At 38.0% G+C, this 13,605-nt stretch overlaps 1 pseudogene; it reads right to left on the bottom strand.

The window, feature by feature from the left end:
• Positions 1-10,946: 10,946 nt before the first annotated feature.
• On the bottom strand, positions 10,947-11,326 carry LOC131825822 (large ribosomal subunit protein uL11-like; annotated as a pseudogene).
• Positions 11,327-13,605: the final 2,279 nt, after the last annotated feature.

Genomic DNA, 13,605 nt, shown 5'->3' with positions numbered 1-13,605 from the left:
TCAATTCTTCTTTAATTTCCCGGTTGACCCATTCATTCTTTAGAAGGATGCTGTTTAGTCTCCATGTATTTGGGTTCTTTTCAAACTTCCTTTTGTGGTTGAGTTCTAGCTTTAGACCATTGTGGTCTGAAAATATGCGGGGATGATCCCAATCTTTCGATACCGGTTGAGTCCTGATTTAGGACCGAGGATGTGATCTATTCTGGAGAATGTTCCATGTGCACTAGAGAAGAATGTGTATTCTGTTGCTTTGGGATGAAATGTTCTGAATATATCTGTGATGTCCATCTGGTCCAGTGTGTCGTTTAAGGCCTTTATTTCCTTGCTGATCTTTTGCTTGGAATACTGTCCATTTCAGTGAGGGGAGTGTTAAAATCCCCTACTATCATTGTATTATTGTTTATGTGTTTCTTTGATTTTGTTATTAATTGGTTTATATAGTTGGCTGCTCCCACGTTGGGGGCATAGATATTTAAAATTGTTAAATCTTCTTGTTGGACAGACCCTTTGAGTATGATATAGTGTCCTTCCTCATCTCTTAAGTCTTTGGCTTAAAATCTAATTGATCTGATATAAGGATTGCCACTCCTTCTTTCTTCTGATGTCCTTTAGCATGGTAAATTCTTTTCCACCCCCTCACTTTAAATCTGGAGGTGTGTTCGGGCTTAAAATGAGTTTCTTGGAGGCAACATATAGATGGGTTTTGTTTTTTATCCATTCTGATACCCTGTGTCTTTTGACAGGGGCATTTAGCCCATTCACATTCAGGGTAACTATTGAGAGATATGAATTTAGTGCCATTGTATTGCCTGTAAGGTGACTGTTACTGTATATGGTCTCTGTTCCTTTCTGATCTACCACTTGTAGGCTCTCTCTTTGCTTAGAGGACCCCTTTCAAGATTTCCTGTAGAGCTGGTTTGGTGTTTGCAAATTCTTTCAGTTTTTGTTTGTTCTGGAAGCTTTTAATCTCTCCTTCTATTTTCAATGATAGCCTAGCTGGCTGGAGTATTCTTGGCTGCATGTTTTTCTCATTTAGTGCTCTGAAAATATCATGCCAGCTCTTTCTGGCCTGCCAGGTCTCTGTGGATAAGTCAGCTGCCAATCTAATATTTTTACCATTGTATGTTACAGACTTCTTTTCCCAGGCTGCTTTCAGGATTTTCTCTTTGTCACTGAGACTTGTAAATTTTACTATTAGGTGACGGGGTGTGGGCCTATTCTTATTGATTTTGAGGGGCGTTCTCTGAACCTCCTGAATGTTGATGCTCATTCCCTTTGCCATATTGGGGAAATTCTCCCCAATAATTCTCTCCAGTATACCTTCTGTTCCCCTCTCTCTTTCTTCTTCTTCTGAAATCCCAATTATTCTAATGTTGTTTTGTCTTATGGTGTCACTTATCTCTTGATTTCTCCCCACGTGGTCCAGTAACTGTTTGTCCCTCTTTTGCTCAGCTTCTTTATTCTCTGTCATTTGGTCTTCTATATCACTAATTCTTTTTTCTGCCTCATTTATCCTAGCAGTGAGAGCCTCCATATTTGATTGCACCTCATTAATAGCTTTTTTGATTTCCACTTGGTTAGATTTTTAGTTCTTTTATTTCTCCAGAAAGGGCTTTTATATATCTCGAGAGGGTTTCTCTAATATCTTCCATGCCTTTTTCGAGCCCGGCTAGAACCTTGAGAATTGTCATTCTGAACTCTAGATCTGACATATTACCAATGTCTGTATTGATTAGGTCCCTAGCCTTCGGTACTGCCTCTTGTTCTTTTTTTTGTGTTGAATTTTTCCGTCTTGTCATTTTGTCCATATAAGAGTATATGAAGGAGCAAGTAAAATACTAAAAGGGTGGCAACAACCCCAGGAAAATATGCTTTAACCAAATTAGAAGAGATCCCAAATTGTGAGTGGGTAGAAAGGGGATAAAAAGAGGTTCAAAAAGGAAGAAAGAAAACAAAAGAAAAAAGAAAAAAAAAAGATTTAAAAAAAAGAAAACAAATAAGAAAAATATAAAAAAGAAAAAATATATATATTGGATAACTAGTTAAAAAATGTTAAAAAAGAAAAAGGTAAAAGTTTAAAAAGAAATCTACCAGAAGGCGAGAAAAAAAACCAAAAAATGAAAAAGAAAAAATCAAATTAACTGCAAGACTAAAAAAAATCACAGGGAAATAGCCATGAGTTCCGTGCTTTGCTTTCTCCTCCTCTGGAATTCTGCTGCTCTCCTTGGTATTGAAACCGCACTCCTTGGTAGGTGAACTTGGTCTCGGCTGGATTTCTTGTTGATCTTCTGGGGGAGGGGCCTGTTGTAGTGATTCTCAAGTGTCTTTGCCCCAGACGGAATTGCACCGCCCTTACCAGGGGCCGGGGTGAGTAATCCGCTGGGGTTTGCTTTCAGGAGCTTTTGTTCCCTGAGCGCTTTCCGTAGAGTTCCGGAGGACGGGAATACAAATGGCGGCCTCCTGGTCTCCGGCTAGGAGGAGCCGAGAGCCCGGGGCCCCACTCCTCAGTGCGCCCTCAGAGAACAGCGCCCAGTTACTCCCGTCTGCCTGACCTCCGGCCGCGCTCCGAGCTCACCGAGCCTGCGACCGGTTCAAGGTAACACGAAGCTGTGAGTTTACTGTTGGCTCTGTCTCTATAGCCGGCTTTCCCATTCCAATCCCCACAAGCTCTGCGACACTCAGACACCCCTGATCCTTCGGTGACCCTGCGGGACCTGAGGCCACGCTGACCCCGCGTGGGCTTCGCCCCGGTTTAGCCTCTGGAGCGATGTCCCTCAGCGGAACAGACTTTTAAAAGTCCTGATTTTGTGCGCGGTTGCTCCGCCGCTTGCCGGGAGCCGGCCCCTCCCCCCGGGGTCTATCTTCCCGTCGCTTTGGATTCACTTCTCCGCCGGTCCTACCTTTCAGAAAGTGGTTGTTTTTCTGTTTCCAGAATTGCTGTTCTTCTTCTCTTCGATCTGCTGATGGATTTTCAGGTGTTTGCAATCTTTAGACAAGCTATCTAGCTGATCTCCGGCCAGCTGAAGTAGTCTCAGCCTGCTACTTCTCCGCCATCTTTTGAAAAAAGGAAGGCTTTAATCTACAACTCATACCGCATAAAAATTAATTCAAAAATTTATCATATACCCAAATATAAAACACAGAATGATAGTAGTCTAGGCAAACATCAAGATGAAAATTTTTGTGACCCGGGATTAGGCAAAATAACTGACCCATGAAAGAAAAAAAAAAATTGAACATCGTCAAGTTGAAGAACTGTTTTCTATAAGTCACTATGAAGAGAATGAGGAGAAAAAACCACATCTGGGGAGGAAAGATGTATAACTCAGATACCTATTAAGGACTTGTATCCAGAATATATAAGGAACTCAAAATTCAAGAAGAAAACAGGCAATAAAACAAAAGGCAAAAGATTGGTATAGACATTTACCAAAGAAGTTGCATAGATGACAGATAAGTACATGAAAATATACTTAATATCTTCACCCTTAAAGACATGCCAATTAAACCCAGAAAGAGATACTGCTGCATACCTTCTTAAGGGAAAACCACTGACCGTACCCAGTGTTGGCAATGATGGGAACATCTGGAACTCTCATACACTGCTGATGAGAATGTAAAATGATACAACTGCTTTGGAAAACAATTTGGCAGTTTCCTAAGAAGTTAAATATACACATACCATATGTCTCAGTCATTCCTCTTTTACCGAAGAGAAATGAAATCATATGTCCATATAAAGACTTGTGTATCAATGTTCAGAACAGCTTTTTTTGCAATTGCCAGAAATTGAAATGTCCCTCAGTAGGTGAACAGATAAACAATTTGTATTATATTAATACAATAGAAAATACGCAGCCCTAACAAAAGAATAATTAGTGACACAGGAAACAGCAGGAATTTACCCTAAAATGATACTAAGTTAAAAAAAAAAAAAAAAACAGAAAAAAAAGAGTACATACTGTATGAGTCTATTTACATGCAATTATCTATATTTATATACAATTGTATCAAATGCAAACTAATCCCCAGAAATAGAAAGCATATCAGTGGGAACCTGGGAGTATAGAGATGGGAGAGGAATTACAGAAGGGCTTGGGGAAACTTTAGAGGGAGAAGACTCTCTTCTCTATCTTGATCGTGGTATTGGTTTCACAGGTGCATCCATATGTCAGAATTGATCAGACTGTACAGTCTAAATATATGAAATTTATGCTATGTCAATTAAAGCCATTACAAATATTATGATGATGAAATTTCCCCTGATTTAAGGTTGGGGAATTTGCCAGTGCAGCCTCTCTCCCCCAGGCATGGCAGCTCGCAAAATGTAGGTTATATGGGCCACCTATTTTATCTGCTTACAAGGTCATATTAATATATTCCCTCCACATTTCTTATAAAAGAAATGCCATTAGAGACTCTTTAGCCCTGAATCTGCACACATGTTTATATTTGTGTATTTGCCATTGCTTTGGGATTAATTCTCTAAAGGTTCCATCTTTGTGGTCATTAATCCTGGGTCCAGATGGCACTGTGTCTGGAGAGAGATTAAACTTCATCTTCATCTGTCTCTAGAAAACTGGACAAATGTCTCTACTCAGAGGTGCTCTGTGCCTCCCTGGAAAGAAGCATACTCATCAGGAAGCTCACCCTGAGAAGGAAATCTACGTTTTTAAAATAAAACAAACACCCAGTTTGTGGCAGATTTTTTTTACATGGCCCATATCAGATCCCACCAAGACCTCAGTAAAGTCATCGTGGAAAGTCCCATGGATTGACCACTGATGCCATCCCCTTTCCAGCTCACATGATTTTCTGTCCATAGGTTTTCTCTGGATGTTAGGGAGCGCTCTCAGCCAGTGACCAGGCACAAAATCAGAACTGAACAGGATTTAATGCCCTGTGGGCAACCCTCAATTAATAGAATGCTACCTATATTCTGTACTCCTTCAGAGAGGAATGCTAAGGCACATTCTAGGCAATGGGCATGAGTCCTATTGCATAGTGGTGAACGAAGAAGTTATGCATTCTGATTGCCTTTAATAAATTCTCTTTTCCCTCTTCGCAATTCCTTATCTTTGCTTTGCTTAAATACAGTCAACTCCATCTTGGGCCTTGTCTCAAGTTCTGGTTCTCATCATTACCACATCAGAATCTGAACTTTCAGAGAACAAGTTTGAGATCTAGCTTCCGAGTAGGTCTATAAAATAAGATGAGCAAAGACTTTTAGTGTGAAGTAGAGTATACTCTCAAAACCTTGATGTCTAAAAAATTTTTGATATTTTCCCTTTTAATTTCTCAATCCTTCATAAGTAAAATTTTGACATTCTAGTCACAGGCTAAAAATAACATCACTTGAATAAGGAGAATGAGGAAATGATATTTATGTTTATAATCAGGATCAGTTATATAAGAGAAACTCCAACCAAGTCGGGCCCTTGGGCTCATTATCATTTGACAATCAATGGCACAGATATACATGACAACATTATCTGCTTAAAATCACAATGCAGTGCCCCCAAAATGGTGTACTGACATTAGAATCTTCTGTATATGTCTGTTTCTGCCTCATGCATGGACTATCTATTTTGCTCAGAACTTTTGTGCTACTATCAGATACAACTCAAAAACTAAAATGTAAATGCCAAGTGTTAGTCTAATCTATTATTCAGGATAGAAAACATTGCAGTCATAATACATTTATGATGATCATTAATTATCCTTGATAGAAATGGGCCCATGGGAGAACATTAAACAATGTCTACTTCTCTTGATGCCTAGATGAACCTTTTTACTTAACTGATGAAAAAATTATTATGCCCCAAAAGAATGAGAGTTTTCTTTGTCAGCAATCCATAAGTGACTGATAATTTAAATATAAAGTAAACTTTACCCAATGTATACTAGATTGTCATGGTATATGATATTTAACTTATGTAAAATTCTAAAATTTTGCTTATTTAAAAAATATCCCAAGGAAAATTATATAAGCATATATAAAATAAGAAATTGGTTGGGGATAAAAGAGAAAGGGAAAGGTGTTTATGTCATTTGAGTCCTGGAATACTCTAGTATTCTTCTGTTTTCTGACATGGGAAAATTTGTGACTTGCTTGTTAAGAAGTGAAACTCTGTATTCAGTCAAGCTTCAAGGCTCGATATTCCAGGACTATCTGCCCACAGTTCTGAGAGTATGATACTGGGAACTAATCATGCTATTCACATGTGTCCTAAAAGAAAGCAAAGCACGGTAGCTAGGGGGCAAAGTTTGGGAGTAATGCATGGATTCAAATCCAGGGTCTTCTGCTTTTGGGCTCTAGAATCTTAGGCAAATTACCTAACTGCCTAAGCCTCAATGTTTTTAGATCTGAAATAGGACTTATCATTCCTCTCTGACAGGGATTTTGGGAGAATTCATTGAACTAAAGTCTGCAACATTTTAATAAAATAACTGGCAAATATGGAAATTCAAAAGTTCAGCTGCTGGCATGAAAGAGTAGCCATTTGTAGACTGCCTGTTGTAGGTGAATTGTGTTCTACCCCTCTTCTAACTCCCCAGATTCATATACTGAAGCTCTAACCTCTAGTACCTCAGAATGTAAACACATTTGGAGATACGGTCTGTAAAGAGGTAATTAATTTATTAGAATGAGCTGTAGTCAGTCCAGTAAGACTGGTGTTTTTATAAGAGATTAGGACATGTACACAGAAAGAAGACCGTGTGATGACACAGGGAGAAGACAGTAATCTACAAACCAAAGAGAGAGAGGGAGGCCTCAGAGGAATCCAACCCTGCCGAACCTTGATCTTGCACATCCAGCCTTCTGACCTTTGAGAAAATACATTTCTGTTGCTAAGCCCCCAGTTGGTGCTATTTTGTTATAGCAGCCAAAGAAAACTGAAACCGTGCCCAAAGACAACTAGCAAGTATAAAATAAGACAAATAAATGAAATGATTGCATTAGACAACAGGGAGCAAAAGAAAGTGATCCTTGAGAAGAGGGGGGAGAAGAGTGGAGTCGGTTTGCCACCCTGGATTTCTGCCTAGAGGAACTTTGGAGAATGCAGTGGAGGAAGGGAAAACATAAGCAGAGCCCAGTGGTCTCTCTAAGTTCAAGAGATAGTGATCAAAGTTCAGGGGACTCAAAATGGATAGAATTTGCCTGAGCAAGGGTACCAGAAGGAAGGGGTCTGTGTAGAGAAAGAGCTCCCGAAATCTGCAGTAGGGTCCTGTCAAGTCTTTGGCTAAAGACAAAGTGGTGAACACATAGGGGAAAATTTCATGTGCCAGAACAACTACTAGAAAAAGAACAAATTTCAGGCAAAGAACAGTTACCAAGCAACTGTGAACTGAGTGATTTCCAGGGTTGACCAGCCAGAGAATTGAGATCTTATTGGGTGCTCAGGACATTTAGTTGAGATTCCAATAGGATCACATATTAATAACAGGGTAAAATAGCCCTAGAGAGAGGTTTCCCTAAGAAATCTTAAAAATAGTCATCAAACAATCAAACTGATCTGTAAGTAGCCTTACTTCCTAAGTGCCAGGCACTGGCCGTGGTGAGGGGATTGACACTCTCAGAAAGAAACTGGGGGAAAAATGGACAAATAGAAAAAAATAGTAAGATGGTAGGTATAACCCCAATTGTCTACTCTTTATATATATATATAAAGAGTTTGATATCTATATCAATAAATGGATATATGAATCAATATATAAATCTATCTACTATATATAGAGAGAATATATATCATAGATAGATATAGATAGATAGATAGATAGATAGATAGATATCAATGCAAATCACCTAAACAAGTGCAAATGTAAGTATAGATTATCATATTGGGTTAGAAAGCAAGACCGAACTATGTAGTTTCTAAGTGAAATACATTTTAAATATATTTACAGAAGTAAAAATTGAGAGTAGAAAATAGATACTCTATAAAACACAAAGTTTAAGAAAGCTGGACTGGTTATATTAATACCACAGAAGGTAAACTCCTGGGTAAGGATTATTATCAGAGATGAAGTGATACATTTTATGGTAATATATAGGTTAGTTGATAGCATTGTGCCAAGATTAATTTTTTTTGACAGATGTATCACAGGTGTAAGTTATTAACATTAAAGGAAAGAGGTGTAGAATAAAGAGTAATACTTGATATAATCTTGCAACTCTTCTGTAAATCTAAAACTATTTCAGAAAAAAAAGTAAAGGTATCCAGCTTGAAAAAGAAGATTTAGAAAAAGAAAAAACTATCTTTATTCACAGCTGACATCATTGATACTGAAGAAAATCTTAAAGGATTCACAAAAAAAGTTATGAGAAGCAGTATGTGAACTTCTAGCAAAGCTATAGGATCACGAAAAATATACTAAAATTATTTAATATATACTAGCAATGAGAAAGCTGGCATTGAAATTTTAAAATACCATTAACAATAACAGCACCAAGTAAAATACTTAGGGATAAATTTGATAAAAGATATGCAAGATCTAAACATTGAACGCTATATAACATTGCTTGAAGAAGATAGAGAGGGCTGAAAGGAATGAATGGAGAGAGAGATCTTGTTCATAAGCTGGAAGACTTAGAAGGCTAAGATGTCATTTCTCCACAAATTTATGTAGAGATTCAATGCAACAGCAAACATAACTCCAGTAGACTTTCTTATAGGAATTGATAAGCTGCTTCATTCAATATTCATTTGAAAATGCAAAGGACCTAGACTAGCTAAAACAACTTTGAAAAAAAAACAAAGTTAAAGAGGTTGCCCTACATGACTTCAAAATGTATAACATAGCTACAGCAATCAGGACAGTATGATATTGGCATAAATGTTGACAAACAGATCAATAGAACAAGATATAGTGCCCTGAAGTAGATTTACACATATATAAGGTCTATTTATTTTTGACAAATGTACAAAGGCAATTCAGTAAGGAAAAAAAATGTTCTTTAACAAATGGTGCCTGAACAATTTAATATGCAAAAATACAAAAAATAATATCTAAAATGCAAAAAGTAAGCCTTGATTCATACTTTAAATCATGTACAAAGAATAATTCAAATAAATGATAGGCTAAATGTAAAACCCCAAATAGAACTTATAAAAATATTGGAAAGGGTCTCCATGACTTTTAGTTAGGCAAAGATTTCTTATCTGCGTCCAAATCACAATCCATAAAATAAATAATTTATGAAGTAGAAGTCATCAAAATTGAGAATTCTCTCTCTGAAAGACATTCTTAGGGAATGAAAAGATACATATCTGCAAATCACATATTAAGGGGTTTGAATTGGCGGGGGTGTGGGAGGTTGGGGTACCAGGTGGTGGGTATTATAGAGGGCACGGATTGCATGGAGCACTGGGTGTGGTGAAAAAATAATGAATACTGTTATGCTGAAAATAAATAAAAAATAAATAAATAAAAAAACTTTTAACCAGAATAAAAAAATTCTCAAAACTGCTAATAATAAAAAAAAAATTAAAAAATGAGTAAAAGATTTATAGACATACAGAGGGCAAATAAAGCACCTGAAAGGAGTTCACCACCATTAATTAGAGAAATGCAAATTAAAACAGCAATGCAATATACCACTAATGCCTAATAACATGTCTTAAATTTTAAAAAATATTGGACCATACTAAGTGTTGGTAAAAGCATGGAGCAACTGGAACTTTCAGATACTCCTGATGGGAAGGTAAAATGATGCAACAACCTTGGAAAACAGTTTAGTAATTTCTTAGAATGTTAAGTGCACACCTATCATGTGAGCTAGCCATTCTTCTATCATTCTATCATATATTGCTCAGGAAAACTGATAGGACATTTACACAAACTCTTGTACACAAATGTTCATAGAAGCTTTATTTGTAATAGTAAAAAACTGGAGAGAACCCCAATGTCCACAACAGCTGAAAGGAAAAAGAAAATTGTGTAATATCCCTAAAATAGAACAGGACTGAACGAGAAAGACAAAAAACAAATAACAAAACAACACAAAAAAGGAAACAAAAAGGTATTAACTATGTGAGGGGAAAAAAAAGAGAGAGTAAAGAGAAAAAAGTAACTGCTGAATGAAAAAAACCAGACCAGGAACCTACTACATAGTATATAATTTTATTTATGTAATATATGAGAAAATGTAAACTAATCCAAAATGCTCAAATTAAGTCAGGGGTTGTGTATGGATAGAAGATAGGCTGGTGTGGAGGGGCAGAAGGAAGAATTAGAGCATAAAAGATATGTTCATTATATTCTTTGGGGTATTTTTCCAAGTGTATACATATGTCGAAATATCAAATTGTATAGTTTAAATATTTTCAGTTATTTCAGTCTTGTGTCAGATATGTCTCTAAGAAGCTATAAAAGTGACACATAAAAATATTAACAGGGTGGCATAGAAAACTGTTAAAATGTCCAATTAGGTGGTACTTGTTGATGTTTTTCAAATTACGCATATGACCTAAGACCATGCATAAATGGCTACGTGCCATTTGTATCATCTAAAACAAATCACTGTTTAGACAGAAAATGCAACATATTTCAGCTCAATTCTAGTATTACATTCCCTGAAGTGGGGAATGAAAGAAGTTTGTAAATTGGTATTGGGGGGGGGGGATTTATTTTCTAGACAGATTAGTTTTTTTTTATGGTTTCACCATTAACTGTATTCAGAGAGGGAAAATTTGTCTGGAAAAGTTAACATCAGAGCCTCCAAATCCTCTCATCTGACTATGCTCTTGAATTTTTGGAGTATTGGACTTGGGTCTGATGACTATGATCATCATTCCCACCCAAATAAAAGGTATTCAGTGCCTGTTTGTGAGGACTAGACACTGAACAGAGGACAGGTTGAGCATTGCACAAGATAAACTGTATCCTCTATGGATTTTTTTTCCCACTAGATGTCAAATGATCCTTTATTGAAATAATTTTCTTTTGTAGTTAACTACCTGGGCATTCCACGGCACCACTGTTAATGTCATCTATGATGTCATGAGGGTGGCGGCCATCAACATTGCAGCCCACAGGATCTCTTTAATGGTTCCAGAGTGTTCTCTGGCTAAAGATCGATGCCGCATCTGTCGGCAATATTGACGATCTCATCGAAAGTGATATTTCCACTGTGCTTAATGTTTTTCTGCTTCTTTCTGTCTTTTGGTGGTTCCTTGAGGGCTTTGATAATCAGGGCAGAGGCAGAAGGTACCATTTCAATCTGGACCTGTCTGTTCTGAATGGTCAGCTTCACAAAAATCCTTAGACCTTTCCAATCCCCAGTCGCCTTGGCAATGTCATCACCAAACTTTTTTGGAGACATGTTCTGAGAACACGTACAGTCAAAACTGAGCAGTCTTGTAACACAACAACAACCAAAACACTCAGCACTGGATATGTGGCTGTGACTTATCTTTTCCCTAATGCCATTAGGTCAGTGTAGGACATCAGTTTCAAAACAGCTTCACCGGCTTTTGACAAAATGGTATGTTCATGTGCAGTTGGTTAGAGAGCCTGTCTTAATTTTGTTTTTCTTTTCTACTTGGACTTTTAGCTCAATGTGCAAATAATGTTTCCAATCAGATTGGTGTTTTCTATGAGTATTGAGATCAGTTAGCTGATAAACCTGAGGTAAAACCAAGGATTTTTAGGAAATCTGTAGGCTACAGATGGAGCACCTGGAGTGCCGGGACAGTGTATCTGTGGTGCCTAGCTCATGTCCTGGTTCATGGTGAACACTCCACAAATGAGTGAACAAATGAATGGATGGGCAGGTGGGTGAAAGAAGTAAGGAAATGTTTTCATTCTTCAGAAAAGTGTGTTTCTACTTGGGAGATATGTGTGTGTTTATATATACATATAAATAGCATATTATATTAGTGTGTGTATATACAGGTGGTTTATAATGTGTATTAGTTATCTATTGCTGCACAAAAATGTATCCTCAAATGTAGCAGCTTAAAACAACTTTATTATCTCACATAATTTCTGGGTCAGGAATTCAAGAATGGCATTACTGAATTGTCTGACTTGGGGACTCTAATCGAATATACACTAAAGATGTCAGCCAGAGCTGTCATCTTTAAAGCTGGGGCTAAAGAATCCATTTCCAAAATAGCTCTCTCACACAGATGTGAGTGATTCTGTGATTAGTAGGAGGCCTCAGTTCCTCACCACACTGGCCCGTCCATTCAGCTTCATGAGTTGCGTACGACATGGCATCTGTTTTCCCCAAGAGCAAGTGAGTGGAAATTGAAGCCACATTGATTTCTATGACCCAGTCTCATCAGTGACATTCCATCGTTTCTGTGATACCTTATTTGCTGCCAGGCCAGCTCTATTTAGTGTTGGACAAACTGTATGAAGGCACAAAAATAGCATAAGGGGAGAATTCTTGAAGACCACCCTTGAGTCAGATGACTGCAACATTCTTTGGATTCTTCAAAGTGTTTCTTTAGCTCTTATAGCATTAACATATAAGTACTCCTTGAACTTTGTAAAAAATACCATGGCTCATTATCACCATGACTTTGTGTCCTCAGTTTACCTATCTATATTAACTATAGATTTTTTCAGTAGGTGGCCAGCCCAAGGAAACAATACAGATTTATTTGAAGTATAACCGCCTAAATTGGGTGATGTGCCCAACAATTATTTAATCCCTGTGGCCTGGGGAATGACTTGATCTGGGTTACCTGAACCAGTCATTGTGATAAGTGAAATGGAGCAAACTGACCTTGTTAGACTTACCACTGTCTGTATCTGATTGAGGGTGGGATCACCTTAGTCACAAGACAGACATCTTAATGTAAACCAGTACCCTGTTAGAAAGTGGGAATTAGGGGATAGAGGTTAACTAGGCAACAAGTGAATGTCCACTGCTGGAGTCTTTGTTAATGACCTTGGCTTTGGAACAGAAAGAAAAAAATCAGGATCTTATTCTACTTTTTTTTAAAGATTTTATTTATTTATTTGACAGACAGAGATCACAAGTAGGCAGAGAGGCAGGCAGAGAGAGAGGAGGAAGCAGGCTCCCTGCTGAGCAGAGAGCCCAATGCGGGCCTCCATCCCAGAACCCTGGGATCATGACCTGAGCCAAAGGCAGAGGCTTTAACCCACTGAGCCACTCAGGCGCCCCTCAGGATCTTATTCTAGAAGGTCACATGGACTCACTTCCCAAAGTTCCACCATCTTAAGGTTACTCAGGCCCAATCACTCTTACTCTGTGTATCTTCATTTGAAATTTCAAATTCCTCAGAGAGCCAGCCTGGTTGACACATCTTGCACCACATGTCCAATCACCATGGCCAAAAGGGCAGGATCATCTAATAAATGCATTGCTGCTGCAGTTTCACTCCCACATGCTGAGACCATTCTTTTTTTTTTTTTTTTTTTTTTAAGATTTTATTTATTTATTTGACACAGAGAGAGAAGAGGAAGTAGGCTCCCTGCTGAGCAGAGAGCCCAACGTGGGGCTCGATCCCAGGACCCTGGGATCATGACCTGAGCAGAAGGCAGAGGCTTTAACCCACTGAGCCACCCAGGCACCCCCATGCTGAGACCATTCTTAGAAAAGTCAGCTGCTTGGCTGTTGGAGAGGCA

This window comes from Mustela lutreola, chromosome 2, assembly GCF_030435805.1.
Source record: "Mustela lutreola isolate mMusLut2 chromosome 2, mMusLut2.pri, whole genome shotgun sequence".
NCBI lineage: Eukaryota > Metazoa > Chordata > Mammalia > Carnivora > Mustelidae > Mustela > Mustela lutreola.
Note: the sequence above shows the minus strand (reverse complement) of the source record. Positions and strands in the feature narration are given on the sequence as shown.